At 46.5% G+C, this 22,582-nt stretch overlaps 1 protein-coding gene across 2 annotated transcripts in view; it reads left to right on the top strand.

Moving 5' to 3' along the window:
* Positions 1 to 4,660: 4,660 nt before the first annotated feature.
* The window catches only part of CNGA3 (cyclic nucleotide gated channel subunit alpha 3), a 154,580-nt gene continuing 136,658 nt past the window's right edge, over positions 4,661 to 22,582 (top strand). For both annotated transcript variants that reach the window (XM_069757815.1, XM_069757816.1), the window contains exon 1: positions 4,661 to 5,155. The gene's annotated coding sequence lies outside the window, so the exon portion shown is untranslated. The remainder of the gene's footprint in view (positions 5,156 to 22,582) is intronic.

Here is a 22,582-nt window from a genome sequence, read left to right as displayed (position 1 = left end):
GGGAGGGACTGGCAGCAAAAGCCAACCACTACGACCTAGATCCGTCTGTCAATACAGCATATCATGTGCCCCAAACACACACCAAAAACCGCCAGGCTCCAAGCAATGTAATATATAATGCTCACAATACATAGTACATCATGGTCACTACCTCACGATGGTCCATTCCTCCAAGCACAGCGCTACGTGCGCCGCGGCAAATTTTAGGCCATGCCTCTGACCACACCCATTTCACAACTAGTCACACCCATATCCAAGTCCCAACCACACCCATTTAGCACTGCTGATCACACTGTTTCATATACAATAATTAAAATAAAAAAAAAATATGACCACACAGTACTCCATACTGTATAATGGCCACACATGATGCTCAATACTGTATAATGGCTACACATGATGCTCCATACTGTATAATGACTACGCAGTGCTCCATATACTGTATAATGGCCCTACATGATGTTCCATACTGTATAATGGCCACACAGTGCTCCATACTGTATAATGGCCACACACGATGCTCCATACTGTATAATGGCCACACATGATGCTCCATACTGTATAATGACCCCACATGATGCTCAATAGTGTATAATGCCCCCTCCCATCTTGTATGCACAGCTCATCTCCCTCCCATCCCATATGCATGGCTCATATCCCCCCCTCCTCCTGTATGCATGGCTCATATTCCCCCCCCCCCCCCCTGTTTGCATGGCTCATATTCCCTCCACCTCCTGTATGCATGGCTCATATCCCCCCGTATGCATGGCTCATAATTCCCCCCACCTCCTGTATGCATGTCTCATATTCCACCACCACCCCCTCCTGTATGCATCGCTCATATCCCCCTCCCCTCCTGTATGCATGGCTCATACTCCACCCCCCCTCCTGTATGCATGGCTCATATTCCCCCCCTGTATGCATGGCTCATATCCCCCCCTCCTGTATGCATGGCTCATAATTTCCCCCTGTATGCATGGCTCATATCCCCCCCTTCTGTATGCATGGTTCATAATTCCCCCCCCCTGCATGCATGGCTCATAATTTCCCCCCCCTGTATGCATGGCTCATATTCCCCCGTATGCATGGCTCATAATTCCCCCCCTGTATGCATGGCTGATGGCTCATATTCCCCACCCCCTCCCCCGCTCCTTCTCCCGCATCCAAACATAGACACAGTGTGAACAGGTGCTGAACCTAGAGTCGCCATGTTTGGATGTGCAGGTCAGGTTTTTGAAATGTATTCTCTAGCCTTCTGATCGTGCACTCCCCGCCTCCTAGCTTCAGGTGTTTTAATTACAGCAGGTCCAATACCCCTCCACAGAGAGAGAGAATTTTAGTCTAAGAAGAGGTTTCACATGTACCCATTCAAATGGAGACGTTTATTCTCAGCGAGGTAAGGCAAGCGTAGGACCTGGTATAAGAGAGATGCCGTAAAGGGGCTACCAGGTACACATAAAATTGGCCATTTTTATGCGCTAAAAGCTCTCATTTTTCCTATTTCTAGTGCAGTAATACAGTTCAAATTTTGTGTTTTCAAGTTTGCATGTTTTAGCGCTGCAGTGTGCTGCCTTATTTACTTAACTATAAGGCACATAGGCACTATAAGGCACATAGGCACTATAAGGCACATAGGCACTATAAGGCACAGAGGCACTATAAGGTACAGAGGCACTATAAGGCACATAGTCACTATAAGGTACAGAGGCACTATAAGGCACATAGTCACTATAAGGTACAGAGGCACTATAAGGCACATAGACACTATAAGGTACAGAGGCACTATAAGGCACAGAGGCACTATAAGGTACAGAGGCACTATAAGGCACATAGACACTATAAGGTACAGAGGCACTATAAGGCACAGAGGCACTATAAGGTACAGAGGCACTATAAGGCACAGAGGCACTATAAGGTACAGAGGCACTATAAGGCACAGAGGCACTATAAGGTACATAGGCACTATAAGGTACAGAGGCACTATAAGGTACAGAGGCACTATAAGGCACAGAGGCACTATAAGGCACAGAGGCACTATAAGGTACAGAGGCACTATAAGGCACAGAGGCACTATAAGGTACAGAGGCACTATAAGGCACAGAGGCACTATAAGGTACAGAGGCACTATAAGGCACAGAGGCACTATAAGGTACAGAGGCACTATAAGGCACAGAGGCACTATAAGGTACAGAGGCACTATAAGTCACAGAGGCACTATAAGGTACATAGGCACTATAAGGCACAGAGGCACTATAAGGCACAGAGGCACTATAAGGCACAGAGGCACTATAAGGTACAGAGGCACTATAAGGCACAGAGGCACTATAAGGTACAGAGGCACTATAAGGCACAGAGGCACTATAAGGTACAGAGGCACTATAAGGCACAGAGGCACTATAAGGTACAGAGGCACTATAAGGTACAGAGGCACTATAAGGCACAGAGGCACTATAAGGCACAGAGGCACTATAAGGTACAGAGGCACTATAAGGTACAGAGGCACTATAAGGCACAGAGGCACTATAAGGTACAGAGGTACTATAAGGTACAGAGGCACTATAAGGCACAGAGGCACTATAAGGTACAGAGGCACTATAAGGCACAGAGGCACTATAAGGTACAGAGGTACTATAAGGCACAAAGGCACTATAAGGCACAGAGGCACTATAAGGTACAGAGGCACTATAAGGCACAGAGGCACTATAAGGTACAGAGGCACTATAAGGCACAGAGGCACTATAAGGTACAGAGGCACTATAAGGCACAGAGGCACTATAAGGTACAGAGGCACTATAAGGTACAGAGGCACTATAAGGCATAGAGGCACTATAAGGTACAGAGGCACTATAAGGCACAGAGGCACTATAAGGCACAGAGGCACTATAAGGTACAGAGGCACTATAAGGCACAGAGGCACTATAAGGTACAGAGGCACTATAAGGCACAGAGGCACTATAAGGTACAGAGGCACTATAAGGTACAGAGGCACTATAAGGTACAGAGGTACTATAAGGTACAGAGGCACTATAAGGCACAGAGGCACTATAAGGTACAGGGGCACTATAAGGTACAGAGGTACTATAAGGTACAGAGGCACTATAAGGCACAGAGGCACTATAAGGTACAGGGGCACTATAAGGCACAGAGGCACTATAAGGTACAGAGGCACTATAAGGCACAGAGGCACTATAAGGCACAGAGGCACTATAAGGTACAGAGGCACTATAAGGCACAGAGGCACTATAAGGCACAGAGGCACTATAAGGTACAGAGGCACTATAAGGTACAGAGGCACTATAAGGCACAGAGGCACTATAAGGTACAGAGGCACTATAAGGTACAGAGGCACTATAAGGCACAGAGGCACTATAAGGTACAGAGGCACTATAAGGTACAGAGGCACTATAAGGCACAGAGGCACTATAAGGTACAGAGGTACTATAAGGTACAGAGGCACTATAAGGCACAGAGGCACTATAAGGTACAGGGGCACTATAAGGCACAGAGGCACTATAAGGTACAGAGGCACTATAAGGCACAGAGGCACTATAAGGTACAGAGGCACTATAAGGCACAGAGGCACTATAAGGCACAGAGGCACTATAAGGTACAGAGGCACTATAAGGTACAGAGGCACTATAAGGCACAGAGGCACTATAAGGTACAGAGGTACTATAAGGTACAGAGGCACTATAAGGCACAGAGGCACTATAAGGTACAGGGGCACTATAAGGCACAGAGGCACTATAAGGTACAGAGGCACTATAAGGCACAGAGGCACTATAAGGCACAGAGGCACTATAAGGTACAGAGGCACTATAAGGCACAAAGGCACTATAAGGCACAGAGGCACTATAAGGTACAGAGGCACTATAAGGTACAGAGGCACTATAAGGCACAGAGGCACTATAAGGTACAGAGGCACTATAAGGTACAGAGGCACTATAAGGCACAGAGGCACTATAAGGTACAGAGGCACTATAAGGTACAGAGGCACTATAAGGTACAGAGGCACTATAAGGCACAATAAAATACAAAAAAGCATTGTTGAAACTCCTCTGCATGAAAAATGCATGTACAAGTGTTGCTGCATTTTATGATGCACATGGCATGCGTTTCTGCACCCAAAAATAAAGCAGGTGCGATTTGTTGCATCGCATGAAAAGCCTGCAGAAAAAATGCAATAAGAAACACAAAACATATTTGCATGAAAAAAAAGAAAACTAAACTGATAACTGGTGCTGAATTTGTCTAAATTTGCCAATATTCATGCATTGGATGCAAATAAGTGCCTCACAATACACAGTGTGCATGGACCTTAACAGATGTGATAAAGGGAAGAAACCTCCCTCTAAACAGGGTGACTTGTACTTTACTGAATCTGAACTTCAAAAGAAAGTAAAGGTTTCCCACATAGAGGGGCAGGAATGAGGCAGTGGTCACCCTGCCAGGCTCAGGGCCATGCTGGCTGAGGCAGTGTTAGTGGTCACCCTGCCAGGCTCAGGGCCATGCTGGATGAGGCAGTGTTAGTGGTCACCCTGCCAGGCTCAGGGCCATGCTGGCTGAGGCAGTGTTAGTGGTCACCCTGCCAGGCTCAGGGCCATGCTGGATGAGGCAGTGTTAGTGGTCACCCTGCCAGGCTCAGGGCCATGCTGGATGAGGCAGTGTTAGTGGTCACCCTGCCAGGCTCAGGGCCATGCTGGATGAGGCAGCAGCAGGGGGAGGACCGCACAGCAGCCAGGCTGGAGCTGACATCTGAGGGACGGTCCCAGAGCTGCTGAAGCCGGAGCTGTCCACACTCCCAGTGCTGAAGCCTGCCTGTGCCTGCTGCCTGTGCCTGCTGCCAGTGCCAGGCATCATCCCGTCAGCTGGTGCCCTGCCCTGCACAACTGCTGAGGGCGCCACTGATCTCAGCCCTACAAGACACCGAGCTGGAGGGATGGCTGCTGGGAGTCTCAGGCATGGAGAGCTGTGACTGATGCCAGAGATGGACACTCCTCACAATATCTGACCTGGGAACTAGCCACTGACAGGATGCTCCATTACCAGCTCTGCACCATCATCTACGAATCACTATGCCAAAGAGTTCCTACAACTGTTCCCTTCTGTGTCTACAGGCATAAACTTCTCACTATGCTAGCAACCTGGATATAAGGTGAGTTCTGAACATCTAGGGGTCTCTAATATGTTTACATGCAGTGGGTCTATGTGCCAAAGTTACATGAATTTACCTACAGGGAAAGCTTAAGGAAAGGGGCCAGTTGCCATAGCAATCACAATTAACAAAGCACTTAACAAGATAGCAGTCCTGGATCTTCCCTGCGATCAGGGGAATTAGCCTTTCACTTTAATTGCCCCTGGATCAGAAAGATTTCAGATAATTTTAATTTAAGATGATTATTGTTACTGGGAACATATATCTTGATGGAGTTCAGAATGTAATAAGGATATATTGCACTTGTAGTTCTGAGAAATCTTAAGATGTGGAAATAGGATCATTAAGTATTAGGTCAAATATAGCTTCATGTAATATATTCATCTGGTATTTCTATACAGGACATTGACACACAAGTATGGACATATAGTATTATATACACATGGGGTAGGATCATACTGTGACACTGAGACGTCTGGTGGTGTATTCGGAGAATATCTTATTATCACAATTCTAGGCTTGGACAACAGCAGCTTATGGCTACTCTGTGATTTCCTCATGAACTCGCCATCTCCTCTGTGTTACTGTCACATATGGATTAGACTAAATGGCTTTTCCTTTATTTCTGAAATTGAAATGACTTTTCCAAGGGCGAAAACAACAGCGCTTTAAACAATGGCTCCGCTATTAAGATACAATCATAACGATATATTCAGAAGAGCTTTTCATTTCTCAGTAGCCAGTAAATCAGCCTTCTTCACCATAACAGTCCTTTGCTGATATTTCCACTTGCTTTTGTCCTTTTTCATCACATCAGAACAAAGGGGAAAGGTTGCCCATTGTGTTTGTTGCCGAAAAGGAAGAGAAAAAATCAAGGTCTTTAACTCCAAACTGTCAATGTAAAATGGTTGAGTTATAGGGAGATATATATATATATATATTTATATATATATTGTTATGGTAACTAACTTGTTGAAATAAGTTGATGTTGAATCACGTCACGATCCTGATGCCATGAATACATTTTATCTTCAGTAAAACACAATTATTGCTTCTCGTTTGGATGCTGGCTTATATTTTAACAATTAACGATTCTATTTTTTTTACATCTAAATGGAGATGCAGTTCTAAAAAAAACATGAAACTTATCCAGATGGGTATCTAGATGGTGTACCCCATGTATACTGGGCACTCAGGAAACAATAAAAGAAGCAATAATCACATAGAATCTAACCAAATATCATTTTTTCATTCGTTGAGAGACTGAAATTACATGAGAAGATGGATTGAACGGGATGCATCATTGCATTTTTGCCATTTTTCAGCCTGAGTAACAAGTAACGACTTTTTTATTTGTGAAAATTCCATCAAAATTTGCACCTGTCTTAAAGTTCTTTGTTCTTTTAATTTTCTGTTTGTTTTTTTTTGCATCAATTTTGCTTTTCCAACGTTTTTAGACTGATTTAATAAATGCAACTTTTTAATAGGTAGCAATAATTTTGTGCAAATGTTTTTCAGCTTTCCCCCGGAGTGATTATATGTATACAAGAATTTTTTAAAACATTTTGCAGAACATGTGACTTTTTTGCTCTTAAAAAAAGCTCCAAAAAAGGTTGCATACAAAAAAGACCATTCATGGATCATTTGTGCCATTTTGAAGAAAATGGCAACTAATACCACAAGACAAAAAAAGAAAAATTACTTGAACAAAACTGCAAATTATGAATCTGAGCCACTGTGTCCAAATAAAATGATCACTGTTGCCTTTCTACATAAGACATAAAATAATAATATTTCATAATCACTTCCATTCACGCTCAATTCTAAGGGACCCTTTAAGGTTAAAGTTGGATTCACAGATTTAGATTCCTAGTCTGTAGCTACTTGACCCCATGTATTTTCACATGAATAGTAATGTGGTAATCCTGGACACGTGTAGGTCCAGCCTGATGTGGTATGTGAGGTTAAGCACGTTACTTGTTGGTGCAGAAACCAATCTTAGAGGGATTGTTAGAGGGACAGTTTTCAGAAAATCTATTCAGCAATTCTGTGTAATTAGCATAGGAAAAATTGCTGATCCTTGGGCACTACTGATTGCAGAAGTCCCGACAGAAATGTGGAGGATTCAGCGAAATGTGTAATTAATTTATTGAATACTTAATTAAAATATTATTTAAAAAAGATAACTGAATAAATACGAAATTGGTATATAAAGAAAAAAAAGGATAAAAGTATATATTGCAACACATTTCAGTGCGGTACCAGCATCTTCATCAGTCATAAAGATACTGTGTACAGATCTTATTATACATATGCAACAAAAACCTTTTCTTTTCGAGGGACCTTCAATTGGGCCTCTATCAAATAATATAGAGTTTGGCTACAAACAGCATCTCTTGTATTAAGCAGCATTTAAACGGAAAGATTGCCGTGAACAAGCGTTCTTAAGAATGCTCAATTTACAATAATCTTTCAGTGTAAACAGGCTGCTGATTACCTGATGAACGAGCACAACGTTCATTCATCAGTCAGCTGAAATTCTGTGTAAACCGCCGCCTATCTGCACTTAATGATCCATTATAGATTGCTCAGTCCACATTGTTTATTTTGGATGCCGCATGCGTGCGTTTGCGTGTGTGTGTGTGTGTGTGTGTGTGTGTGTGCGTGTGTGTGTGTGAACAGGCCATTGGATGACCCCTGATCAGTAAATGTTTACCGATTTGGGGGTTGTTTAGTGACTCTGGTTGGTCCTTGTAAATGGACACATAGATGAAGTGAAGAGCGGACATACAATGTAGTCATGAGATAGAATGTACATGAGGGTGGGACTTGGTGCCAGCACACAATGAATTATGAATCACAGCAAACTTGAGTCTAATCTTGGTAGATGCCCTTTAAATACATTTTTCAACACATCCATAGAACATCCAATATGAAAATAATAAGCCGGTTATGTGTAATTGTATCAGTAATTTGGTAATAGTACAATCCTTAAAAACAGGAGTGATTATATCTGATCAGTCGCAAGAGGAGGAGTAGCAGACGAAGCATTGTCTTGAAAATTGCATTTAGTGCTATAAAAAATGCTGCAAAGAATGAGGCCTCAAGAGCACCTCTACAAGTAAAAGTATTGGTGGCAATTTATGTAAATACATTTGTAAAAATGTCCAACCCCTCCAAACTAGTAAAACAGCTTTATACAATGACCTGGCACTTCTTAGGATAACCACCATACAAAATCTTCAAATTCCTATGTGGCTTACACTGAGTTCTAAAAAAGGTGATTGAAATAATCTAAAAAGGTAAAAAACAAATATTTAAGCATGTGGACCACCACAAACTATGTGAGGTCTCAAACATCCCACTGTGCAGGTATGAACAAGGTGCTTGGTGACAGTGACCAACAAATATGTCCTTAATCCTTGCAAGCTTGGTAATAGGTATCAAAAACAATAAAGCAGAAAATAAGCTATAAAGAGCAGTAGAGCAAAGTATGTCAATAATGTAGTGCAATAGGCAAAATGGTAAAACAGGATAAGACAGATGAAAATTCACCAGCCAAGTAACACTCACCCAGAAAATAATGTTTCTAGGGAGACCTCCGACATTCACCAGTGTGTGTTCACACTGGCTTTGTCAGGGAGCATCATGCTTCTTTACTTAAAAGGGTATTCCCATCCTTAAGATGCTCTATCAATGTGTAGTAGGTGTAATAATAAGAATATTATCAAATATTTCCAATTACAATTGTAGTATAGTTCTTCTTTTTCACTACGTTGTTTAACCCATGTGAAGAACTTTGCAGTATCTTAGGTATCCATGTTTCGATCACTCATATAGTGAGAGTTAGTTATTTGTTAGTGGTCGTAACTAGAGTTGAGCGACTTTTACTTTTTTCGGATCGAGTCGGGTTTCGTGAAACCCGACTTTGTTCAATGTCGGGTCGGGTGAAATCAGCCGATTATTGCGAAAAGTCGGGGGCCGACTGAAACACGAAACCCAATGCAAGTCAATGGGGAATCAAAGTCGGCAGTGAGTGGAGGACAGGAAAACACCTACAGTGCCCATTTTAATGCCAAAAACATCAATTCTTATTTCTTAAGCTTGTCAATCTTAATTTACATTATAATAATAGTTAGGCATTGAAAACAGGGGGTCATTTGGCTAAAGTTGTGGGGGGGTAGGGCTGGCTCAAGATTTTCGTGGGCCCAGGAAACGCAGAATACGTCACGGCGGTGGAGCAGGGAGAGGTAAGTATTTCAACTTTGCAAGTGCTGTGATCCTGAGCAAGCAGGGGGGGCCCACTCATTGGCACTTGGCACTGGCACAGGGCCCCTCATAGTACGGCGGTGTGTTTGACGGCGGGTGGCGACTCCCACTGGCAGAGACACTTTTGCGTACTATGAGGGGCCCTGTGCTAGTGACATCGCCAACGAGTATGCCCCCCACCTGATGAAGGAACCTGCACTTTCATCTGCACCTTCCTCTTTGTCCCCGTGTAAGGTGGTATAGTATGCAGGAAGGGGAACCTGACTTTCAGCAGGGTCAGATTCTGGCTGTGTAGAGTGCAAGGGGAATGTAGTGGTGTGGGTCAATGTACCAGCAGACTCATCTAGCAGTGGCTTGGCAATGGGCAGGATGAGGAGGAAACACAGATATAGGCCCAAATAATAAAGTAAGCTAAATGCAGTTCAAAAATGGTAACAGGTCTGAACAGGCGGCATTGCTTTATTCAGTGGAGGACAACTGTAATGAGTGGCAGACACAGTTAGTAGGCCCAAATAATAAAGTAGGCTAAATGCAGTTCAAAATTGGTAACAAGACTAAACAGGCAGCATTGCTTTGTTCAGTGGAGGACAACTGTAATGAGTGGCAGACACAGTTAGTAGGCCCAAATAATAAAGTAGGCTTAATGCAGTTCAAAATTGGTAACAGGACTAAACAGGCGGCATTGCTTTGTTCAGTGGAGAACAACTGTAATGAGCGGCAGACACAGTTAGTAGGCCCAAATAATAAAGTAGGCTAAATGCAGTTCAAAATTGGTAACAAGACTAAACAGGCGGCATAGCTAGGTACAGAGGTGGGCTCCTCTGCTAAGTAGCAGACAATGGTAGTAGGCGCAAAGTATTTACTGCTCTAAATGGAGGCCAGGGACCCTGTATATTTTAACTATCATCTATCATTTCAACAAATTGGTATTGGCAGTGCCATTGAAGGATTTAACAGCACAGACTACACAGTGGTGGAGCAGGGAGAGGTAAGTATTGCAAGTAGTAGAGCACTGTTCGAGCTGTGGGACAGTACTGGCACAGGGCCCCTCATATTACGATGGTGTGTCTGACGTTGGTTGTGCACCACCACCATCAGAGACACTTCATTGTACTATGAGGGACCCTGTGCCAGTGGCGTCGCCCAAGAGTGGGCCCACCCACCTGTCCAGGCAAACGGCACTCGCACGGGTGCTTGCGCCAGGTGGTGACCACGGCCCTGTGGGGGGAGTCAGCCCATTTAGGGAGGTATAAAAATGGCCTATGGTGGACATTCAGCAGCTGCAAATGGAGGAATTGGTTTGGGTGAAGGAAACGTCTTGTTCCTGACCGGGAGCATCCACTGACGACTTGCTGCTTTTATATTTGGAACTTTCTGAAGAGGAGGCGAAAGAGCTAGAGGCTGAGTCACCAAGGAAAGCCAAAACTTTTTCCTGCTGCTCCGGCTTTAAAAGCTGTTTTCCTACTCCCAGATAAGGGAGCCTTCGAGGCCTTGTGTAGCCAGACGATGACGCTGGCTCAACACCTCCAGCCTTAGGTGCTATTGTGCTTTTGCCACTACCACGAGATGCACCACCACCACCATCAGTACCAGCTCGCAACCACCACCCATGGGCTCTTCCACCAGACTTCCTCTTTTTTTGGAAAATCTAACCAAAATAACAACCGTTATATGGTACTGTAAAACAAGGTAGAAGGTGTATATAAACTTGTTGAGAATTGAAATCTCCCTTTTTGGGGGGCGAGACTGAACCAAAACTCAGGCCCAGTGTGTGTAACAACGCAATCTAAGTGGCAGAAAGTGGCTGGCTGACATACAACAAACTAACAGGACTAAAGTATATCCACTTTGTGAGAATTTGAATCTCACTTTTTTGGGGTGAGACTGAACCAAAACTCAGGCCCAGTGTATAAAACAACACAATGTAAGTGGCAGAAAGTGGCTGGCTGATGTACGACAAACTAACAGGACTGAAGTTTATCCACTTTGTGAGAATTTGATTCTCACTTTTTTGGGGGAGACTGGACCAAAACTCAGGCCCAGTGTATAAAACAACACAATGTAAGTGGCAGAAAGTGGCTGGAAGATATGTGAAAAAAAATACAAGGACTGTAGTACAATTTTAATCTCCCTACAATGAGCCTTATAAGGCAGCCTAATAAGCTACAGAGCTGTTGCACAAAAATATAGCCTCCACTGTCCCTGCAAACAAATGGTGGTGTTGGACAGTGGGAATCGCTACAGCACAAGCAGTTTGGGGGTTAATCTTCCCTCACTAACTATATCCCTTCTTCTGATAAAGCTGCGGCAACCTCTTCCTATGCTATGATCGGCAGAAGTAAGATGGCGGTCGGCGTGCACGCCCCTTTCTAGCCCCTGTGACGCCGCAGAAAGCAAGCCAATCACTGTCATGCCCTTCTCTAAGATGGTGGGGACCGATACCTATGTCATCACGCTGCCCACGCTCTGCGTCCTCCTTCATTGGCTGAAAAATGGAGCTGAAAGCGTTATACGAAACGCGATTTTTGCGCGCAGATCGCCGATTTCATGGCCGATCCCACACTAGGATCGGGTCGGGTTTTATGAAACCCGACTGTTAGGAGTCGAGTTTCCTCTGCTGCACAGGGGGAATCTCGATCCGTGTCTGCTGCGGTCTCCCATTCGGTATCGGCCGCAGTGGGCTCTGCTCAGCGGAGACGTCGCTCCCAGCGTCTCGCTGGGGCTGATTCGGTGCATACGGTCACTACTGCCTTTTCTGGCTTTCCTATGGTACCCTGCACTGATCTGCGGCGAGCGAGCCTCTCTGGGACTAAGTCCTTGTTTACTCACACTGAGCATGCCCAGGGCAGGGTCTCCCATTGGAGGTCGAGGGCCACATGTTCGGTCACATGCTCAGGTGCTGCAGTACATTCCATTGGTCCTTCTGGAAGGTCCTGAAAGGGCAAAACATGCTCAGGTACTGCAGCACTTTCCATTGGTCCTTCTGGAAGGTCCTGAAAGGGCAAAAACTTCAGTAGCAGCTTCCTGTGCTGCAACTATATAAACTGCGCATGACCGCACGGCCATGCGCTAGTATTGTCTTATGTTATGTGCTTTGCGCCAGTGTGGTCACATGTATGTGTGTTCAGGGACCCGGCTGAAATAAGCCCCTAGAATGCTGGCTCCTCCGGCGAGGAGATTGAGTCTGAGTGTATTCAGGGACCCGGCTGAAATAAGCCCCTAGAATGCTGGCTCCTCTGGCGAGGAGTTTTGTATGTTTGTGTGACCACTGACTGCTCTCTGTTTGGGCAGTTAGCCTGTGCCTCTGTGGAGTCTAACAGGGCACAGTGCTTTCCTTTCACGGCTACTCAGTGAATTAACTGAGTTAGTCTATACCGCCATATAGCTCCGCCGTTTGCTAGCAGCAGGTACTCCTGCACGGTGGACCCCGGGCTGCGAACGCACCAATATCAATAAACATCTCTATTTACTCGGTGCGTTCCGCTAGCCTTAACAGAATACTAGCGCCAGGGTCTGGCTAGTAAATGGCGGACATTTAGCAATCTTTGCGGTATATCCAGCACCTGGAGGGTAGGTTGGCGGCTCTCGAGAGCTCAACCTCAGCTGTGGATGTTACCGCAGTTGCTGTACAGGCTGCTAGCGTGGCTGCAGCAACCTTGTCCACTGCCACCCCTGTTCCGACGTTATCTCGCCTCTCGCTTCCAGAAAAATTTTCTGGAAATAGCAAAACTTGTAGGGGATTCGTGAGTCAGTGCTCTATTCACCTCGAGCTCCTGGCTGCACGTTTTCCTACAGAGTGGGCTAAGGTGGGATTTATTGTGTCTCTTTTGTCGGACAGGGCGTTGGAGTGGGCTACGCCGCTGTGGGAGCGTGGTGATCATGTGGTGCAGAGTGCTCCGTTGTTTCTGAGCACTCTGAAAAAGGTCTTTTTAGGACCTCAAGTCACCCATGACACAGCGCTCCAACTACTGGCATTAACTCAGGGTGAGTCCTTGGTCAGCCATTTTTCCGTCCGCTTCCGTACTTTAGCTTCCGAGCTGGAGTGGTCGAATAAAGCCCTTATCCCCATATTTTGGAGGGGCCTGGCTGACCACATTAAGGACGCTCTGGCCACTAGGGAGATTCCTGCCACACTGGAGGAGTTAATAACTGTCTCTACTCATATTGACCTCTGTTTTAACGAGCGGAGGTTGGAGCGAGCCCAGTGTAGGCAGAGGTTTCGGCTGGCTCCCACCTTCGCCAAACCTTTGGAATCTCCAGTCCAGGCATCCGAGTCACATGAGGCCTTAGAGGTGACACGAGCGGGATCCAAGTCTCAGTCTGCCCGTGCACATAAGGTCCGTCATGTTTGCCAGCAGTCAGGACACCTTGCCTCCAAGGGTCCTCAGCGGTCAGGGAAACGTCAGCGTCTAGTGGCAGTTGGAGGAGGTACACTAGACACGGCGACGTTTGCCTCAAAGTTGTCCTTCAAGGGGACAATTACCATAGGCCCATCCACTCTTATGGTCGAGCTATGCGTGGATTCTGGGGCAGAGGGTAACTTTATGTCTTCCGCTTTTGCCCAGCCTCACGCAATACCCTTGGTGATGCTCGCCAAGCCGGTAACCGTTTGAGTGGTAAATGGGTCAACACTACCTTCACAGATTACCCACCAAACCATTCCTTTCACGCTATCTGTGTCTCCATCACATCAGGAGATAATTTCCCTATTAGTCATTCCTGAGGGAATTGATGAGGTCCTGTTGGGGATACCATGGCTTCGCTACCATTCTCCTCATATTGAGTGGTCCTCTGGGAGAATTTTGGGATGGAGTAAATCCTGCGAGGGTAGATGTCTGGGGGAGTGCGTTCAGGTTGCTACTACACAGGTACCCGCAGATCTTTCCTCTCTCCCCAAGCACTATTGGCCCTATGCAGACGTGTTCTCCAAAAGAGCTGCGGAGACCCTTCCGCCTCACCGCCCCTATGACAGTCCTATTGACCTCTTGCCTGGTGCTGAGCCTCCCCGGGGTCGAGTCTATCCGTTATCTCTCCCGGAGACGGAGGCAATGTCCCAGTACATCCAGGAGAATCTGGCAAGAGGATTCATTAGGAAGTCAGTGTCACCGGCAGGGGCAGGGTTCTTCTTCGTACAGAAGAAGACTGGAGACTTACGTCCATGCATAGACTACAGGGGTCTTAACGCCATCACCGTTAACAACAAGTACCCACTACCCCTGATATCTGAGCTGTTTGATAGGCTACGGGGAGCGAGGGTATTTACAAAGTTAGATCTTCGGGGTGCTTACAACCTGATTCGCATCCGTGAGGGGGATGAATGGAAGACGGCTTTTAACACCAGGGATGGGCACTATGAATATCTGGTGATGCCCTTCGGGCTCTGTAATGCCCCAGCCGTTTTCCAAGACTTTGTGAATGACATCTTCCGGGATATGCTCACCACCTCGGTCGTAGTCTATCTGGATGATATTCTCATCTTCTCTCCAGATATTGACTCCCATCGGAGAGATGTTCGCAAAGTCTTCGACCTCTTACGGGCAAACTCCCTCTACGCCAAGTTGGAGAAGTGTGTGTTTGAGCAGGAGTCCTTGCCTTTCCTTGGTTATATCATCTCTGCCCAGGGTTTGGCTATGGATCCTGCCAAGCTACAGGCTGTAATGGACTGGCAGGAACCCCATTCTCTTAAAGCGGTGCAGCGCTTTATGGGGTTCATTAATTACTATCGCCAGTTCATTCCACACTTCTCAACTTTGGTAGCTCCCTTGGTTGCCCTCACCAAGAAGGGAGCAAATCCCAAGTTGTGGTCAGAGGAGGTCTCCAAAGCCTTTCTCTTGATCAAGTCACACTTCGCTAGCGCTCCCATCCTACATCGCCCCGATGTTGATAAGCCATTTATCTTGGAGGTGGATGCCTCATACGTTGGTGCTGGAGCAGTCCTTTTCCAAAAGGATGCTCAAGGTCGGAAGCATCCTTGCTTCTTCTTCTCCAAGACCTTCACACCAGTGGAGAGGAATTATTCCATCGGGGACAGGGAGTTGCTGGCCATGAAGTTGGCTTTTTTGGAGTGGAGACATCTCTTGGAGGGAGCTCGCTTTCCCTTCCAAGTCTTCACTGACCACAAGAACTTGGTGTATCTGCAAACGGCCCAGCGGCTGAATTCTCGCCAGGCTAGATGGTCCCTGTTCTTCTCCCGGTTCCATTTTACTCTCCATTTCCTCTCCGGGGAGAAGAACGTTCGTGCTGACGCTCTCTCCCGCTCCGTGGTGTCATCGGAGGAGGAGGAGAAGGAGCCTCGGCTTATTGTCCCTTCTGAGAGCCTGAGAACTGTAGTTCCGGTTTCGCTAGAGTCTGTGCCCCCGGGCAAGACTTTCGTACCAGCTAACTTGCGACCGGAGGTTCTCTCTTGGGCTCACTCCTCCAGAGTGGGTGGGCATTTTGGGACCAAGAGGACATCTGAGCTTCTGGCGAGAACATACTGATGGCCGCATATGGCCCGAGATGTCAAGGACTATATTCAGGCGTGCGTTTCTTGCGCCCAGAATCGGTCTCCTCGGCAACGGCCTGCTGGGTTGCTTTACCCTCTACCGGTGGCAGACAGGCCCTGGGAGATGGTCGGGATGGACTTTGTGGTGGGTCTACCCAAGTCGCGTGGCTGCTCCATTATTTGTGTTGTCACCGACCATTTCTCCAAGATGGTGCATTTGGTGCCGCTTCCTCGGTTACCCTCAGCACGGGCCTTGGCGGTGTTGTTCATTAAACACGTTTTCCGATTGCATGGTATGCCTGATAAGATTGTCAGCGGTCGGGGTCCCCAGTTCGCATCTCGGTTTTGGAGAGAGCTCTGCCGTTTACTCAGCATAGAGTTAAACCTCTCCTCTGCATACCATCCCGAGACGAATGGGTTGGTGGAGAGAACCAACCAGACTCTGGTGACATATTTGCGACATTTCGTCTCTGCTAGGCAGGATGACTGGGCATCTTTGCTACCTTGGGCGGAATTTGCCCTGAACAACGCCGTAGCTGATTCCACTGGTCAAACTCGTTTTCTCCTTAATTACGGCCAGCATCCGCGTGTCCCTGTGCCCATGCCCGTGTCATCCACCGATTCTAGGGTGGCAGACTGGGCGGTAGAGGCACGTGACATCTGGGACCGCACACAGGATGCCATCCGGGCCTCTAAGGAGACAATGAGGGTTTCGGCTGATACACACCGGCGCCCCACTCCGGTCTTTGCTCCTGGCGACTTAGTGTGGCTCTCCGCCCATAACATCAGGCTGCGAGTTGAGTCCACTAAGTTTGCTCCTCGCTACATTGGCCCGTTTAAGGTTCTGGAACAGGTCAACCCTGTGGTCTACCGTTTGGCTATTCCTCCACGCCTTGGTATCACTGATACTTTCCACGTTTCCCTCTTAAAGCCCGTTCATTTGTCCCGGTTTTCCGAGTCATCTGCTGGGACATCGGGTTCATCCACGGATGAGTTTGAGGTGAATGCTATTGTGGGGTGCAAGGTGGTACGTGGCAAGAAATTTTATCTGGTGGACTGGAAGGGTCACAGCCCAGAGGATAGAACCTGGGAGCCTGTGGAGCACATTCGGGCTCCGCTGCTTATCGCAGCTTTTGAGCGTAGTGAGGCTCAAGGAGGGGGGCCCTAGGAGGGGGGTAATGTTAGGAGTCGAGTTTCCTCTGCTGCACAGGGGGAATCTCGATCCGTGTCTGCTGCGGTCTCCCATTCGGTATCGGCCGCAGTGGGCTCTGCTCAGCGGAGACGTCGCTCCCAGCGTCTCGCTGGGGCTGATTCGGTGCATAGGGTCACTACTGCCTTTTCTGACTTTCCTATGGTACCCTGCACTGATCTGCGGCGAGCGAGCCTCTCTGGGACTAAGTCCTTGTTTACTCACACTGAGCATGCCCAGGGCAGGGTCTCCCATTGGGGGTCGAGGGCCACATGTTCGGTCACATGCTCAGGTGCTGCAGTACATTCCATTGGTCCTTCTGGAAGGTCCTGAAAGGGCAAAACATGCTCAGGTACTGCAGCACTTTCCATTGGTCCTTCTGGAAGGTCCTGAAAGGGCAAAAACTTCAGTAGCAGCTTCCTGTGCTGCAACTATATAAACTGCGCATGACCGCACGGCCATGCGCTAGTATTGTCTTATGTTATGTGCTTTGCGCCAGTGTGGTCACATGTATGTGTGTTCAGGGACCCGGCTGAAATAAGCCCCTAGAATGCTGGCTCCTCCGGCGAGGAGATTGAGTCTGAGTGTATTCAGGGACCCGGCTGAAATAAGCCCCTAGAATGCTGGCTCCTCCGGCGAGGAGTTTTGTATGTTTGTGTGACCACTGACTGCTCTCTGTTTGGGCAGTTAGCCTGTGCCTCTGTGGAGTCTAACAGGGCACAGTGCTTTCCTTTCACGGCTACTCAGTGAATTAACTGAGTTAGTCTATACCGGCATATAGCTCCACCGTTTGCTAGCAGCAGGTACTCCTGCACGGTGGACCCCGGGCTGCGAACGCACCAATATCAATAAACATCTCTATTTACTCGGTGCGTTCCGCTAGCCTTAACACCGACTTTGCCAAAAGTCGGCGATTTTTGAATATGTCTGATCCGTTTCGCTCAACCCTAGTCGTAACCATATATACCTAAGCTATTGCAATGCCTGCTCATGGAGTATTTGTCCTAGCGAAACAGAAGAACTATACTACATTTCTAATTGGAAGTGTTTGCTGATATTAATATTACATCTACTACATATAGGGATAGAATCTTGGAGATGGGGATACCCTTTTAAGTCATGTTTCCACATTATCAAACCAAACACTTAATCCAGAAGTGAAAGGTCAATCAGTTAAAACACACCAATTTTATATAAGCAATTTTAAAATAATTTGTCTTTTAGATGAAACTACCAATCATACTGGATCATGCACTGAACAACTCCCATCTGGCATGCCTAACCGCCACAAAATTAACTTCACATAAATCACTAAGTCAAAGTCTATTAGGAGTGCCTGTCTATATATATATATATATATATATATACAGCAATAGCCATTATCAAGATACTGAGAAGGTTAAAGCCACGCAACACAAAAATATGGAAAAGTGCTTGTACACAGCATCAGGGGCTGGCTGGCACTTTTCAGCCTGGGGGGCAATTACAAGACAGTGGCCCTCGAGTTTTGGTGGCCCTCCTTTTTCCTGCTTATCTCTGGCCATTGCATTAAAGCAGCAGAGATAACAGGCTTTAAAAGCAGGCTGGTACATAGATATAGGATATACAATATGATGTCCCCACTGCCTCCTATATATAGTATGAGGCTTTACAGTTTTCTATATACCATATACTATAGCTTCCCACAAATAGTATGTCTCCAAAACCCCCTATATATAGTATGATGGTCCCTACAGTTCTCTAATTGCGATATTATGTACCTCACAGCTCCCTATATATAGTATGATGATCCCGCATCCCCTCCATATATAGTATCATGTCCCTACAGCCCCCTATTTGGAATATGGTGGCCTCACAACCCCCATATGATGGTCACCACAGTTTATTTATATATATATAATATGAAGGATATTATATATAATATGAAGGTATCCCACTGCCCCACATATATAGTATGATGGTCCCCACAGCCCCACATATATAGTATATACAACTCCTGGCAAAAATTATGGAATCACCGGCCTTGGAGGATGTTCATTCAGTCGTTTAATTTTGTAGAAAAAAAGAAGCTCACAGACATGGCACAAAACTAATGTCATTTCAAATGGCAACTTTCTGGCTTAAGAAACACTAAAAGAAATCAAGAACAAAAAATGTGGTAGTCAGTAATGGTTAATTTTTTTAAGCAAGCATAGGGGAAAAATTATGGAATCACTCAATTCTGAGGAAAAAAATATGTAATCACCCTGTAAATTTTCATACCCAAAAATAACACTTGCATCAAATTAGATCTGCTCATTAGTCTGCATCTAAAAAGAAGTGATCATACCTTGGAGAGCTATTGCACCAAGTGGACTGACATGAATCATGGCTCCAACACGAGAAATGTCAATTGAAACAAATGAGAGGATTATCAAACTCTTAAAAGAGGGTAAATCATCACGCAATGTTGCAAAAGATGTTGGTTGTCCACAGTCAGCTGTGTCCAAAATCTGGACCAAATACAAACAACATGGGAAGGTTGTTAAAGGCAAACATACTGGTAGACCAAGGAAGACATCAAAGCGTCAAGACCGGAAACTTAAAGCAATATGTCTCCAAAACAAGAAATGCACAACAAAACAAATGAGGAACGAATGGGTGGAAACTGGAATCAACAGCTGTGACCTAACTGTAAGAAACCGCCTAAAGGAAATGGGATTTATATACAGAAAAGCTAAATGAAAGCCATCATTAACACCTAAGCAATCGTGGACTGTGGATGACTGGATGAAAATCATTTTCAGTGATGAATCGCAAATCTGCATTGGACAAGGTGATGATGCTGGAACTTTTGTTTAGTGTCGTTCCAATGAAATTTTACATGACATGTCGCGGCTTTGATGTGGGCTCACCGCCGGAGCTCACATCAAAGCAGGGGATCTGACCTCGGACGTACTATCCCATCTGAGGTCAGAAAGGGGTTAATCCACCATTCCAAATATAAATTATAATGCATCACTGTGCACGCACTAACTATAATTAGCTACATTCCCCATTTAATATATAAATTAATTAGCACCTGTACTCTTTCCCTTAATTCATTGCCAGTCACTTCATCCTCAATGCCCCCCACTATGTACCTCCCGCTCTAACCCTAACCCCGATACATTATATTTATATGCCCCTCCTGCCCCAATTCATTGTCATATCTTTTTCTCCCACCCTCTATTCATTATCAACTGCTCTACCCCACATGCAATACATCATTTACTCCCCCACCCTCAAAATTCATTATTTGTTCTCCCCGTACATCATCATTTGCTCTCCCCACCCCCCTTGAATTCATCATTTGCTCTCCCCACCCCCCACCTTCAATTAAATTGCTGTTCCCATCCCTCACACTGAGTTCATCATTTGCAGTCTCCTTCTTCTCCCCACTTCATCATTTGCAGTCCCCCGTCCTCTCCCTACTTCTTCATTTGCAGTAACCCCACTTTAATTTGAAGTCCCCTTACTTCATCCATTGGAATCCACTATCACCCTTTCACTTTATTTTCAGTACCCCTTCATCATTTGCAGCCCCCATCCCCCTTCAATTTCATGTGCAGTCTCCCCTCAGAAACACTTCATCATGTGCAGTCCCCTTCCCCCCACTTCATCATGTGCAGTCCCCCTTACACCCCACTTCATGTGCAGTCCACCTTACCCCCAATTTATCATGTGCAGTCCCCCTTAATGCCCAATTCATCCTGTGCAGTCCTCCTTATCCCCCAATTCATCATTTTCAGTCCCCCTTACACCCACTTCATGTGCAGTCCCCCTTACCCCCCACTTCATCATGTGCAGACCCACTCCTCCCACTTCATCATGTGCATCCCCACTCCCCCTTCTTCATCATGTGCATCCCCACTCCCCCTTCATCATGTGCAGTCCTCCTTATCCCCCACTTCATGTGCAGCCCCACTCCCCCTTCATCATGTGCAATCCCCCTTACCCCCCAAGTCATCATGTACAGCCCCACTCCCTCCACTTCATCATGTGCAGCCCCACTTACCCTACCACTCCATCATAAGCAGTCTCCTTTAACCCCTAAACTCCATCATGTGCAGCCTCACTTCCCCTTCATCATGTGCAGCCCCACTTACCCCCACTCCATCATGTGCAGTCTCCTTTAACTGCCAAACTCTATCATGTGCAGCCCCACTCCCCCTTCATCACATGCAGCCCCAGTCCATCATGTGCAGTCTCCTTTAACCCCCAAACTCAATAATGTGCAGCCTCAATCCCCTTCATCATGTGCAGCCCCACTTACCATCCACTCCATCAAGTGCAGTCTCCTTTAACCCCCAAATTCCGTAATGTGCAGCCCCACTCCCCTTCATCATGTGCAGCCCCACTTACCCCTCACACCATCATGTGCAGTCTCCATTAACCCCCAAACTCCATCATGTGCAGCCCCACTCCTCCTTCATCATGTGCAGCCCCACTTACCCCCCACTCCATCATGTGCAGCTCCACTCCCCTTTCATCATGTGCAGCCCCACTTACCCCCCACTCCATCATGCGCAGTCTCCTTTAACTTACAAACTCTATCATGTGCAGCCCCACTCCCCCTTCATCATGTGCAGCCCCACTTACCCCTCACGCCATCATGTGCAGTCTCCTTTAACCCCCAAACTCCATCATATGCAGCCCCACTCCTCCTTCATCATGTGCAGCCCCACTTACCCCCCACTCCCTCATGTGCAGCTCCACTCCCCCTTCATCATATGCAGTCCCACTTACCCCCCACACCATCATGTGCAGTCTCCTTTAACCCCCAAACTACATCATGTGCAGTCCTCCTTACACCCCCCACTTCATCACTTGCAGTTACCCCATCTATTGAATTCATTTTAAAAAGAAAACAAAAAGGTTTTTCATACTTACCTCACCAGTCACTCTCCTGCAGCGCCTCTCTGCTTCCAGCATCCGGGACATGTCGGCGTGTGCGCGATGACGTCGTTGTGCATGCCCGACACCTGACCTGGAAGTACAGAGAACATGGAGGGAGCAGGAGCTGCGCAGCCATCAAGGTGATGACCGTGCACAGCTCCCGACGCCGGCGCAGATGTCTGCGCTGATAGACTGTGATGCGGCTGTGTCTGCTGCCGGCCATGTCACAATTTCCATTAGGCGGCCGGCCCTGTACTGCTACTGGGGAAGCGGCCTGGGGGGCATTTGCATTTGCCACCCAGCCCACCCCTGCACAGCATACAGTATACATCATAACCCAACATTAAGGAATGATAAATATAAAGTATATAAAGTTCATATATTACCTACTTCACAATAGCTTGCAGTAGTGCTTAACCATGTAAAAACTACATAGTAATAATATATGTAACAGTATTGACTGATGTGCTGCAGTGAAAAAGTGCCTTTTTTGTGGTGGGCGAAACGTTTGTTGGGGCACCACACTAGCAACCCTTTCTACCTGTTACTTAGGTAACGTTTTCATGGC

Source organism: Ranitomeya imitator, chromosome 3, assembly GCF_032444005.1.
Source record: "Ranitomeya imitator isolate aRanImi1 chromosome 3, aRanImi1.pri, whole genome shotgun sequence".
NCBI classification, from domain to species: Eukaryota; Metazoa; Chordata; class Amphibia; order Anura; family Dendrobatidae; genus Ranitomeya; species Ranitomeya imitator.
The sequence above is the reverse complement of the archived record's forward strand: the minus strand, read 5'-3'. Positions and strand labels throughout refer to the sequence as shown.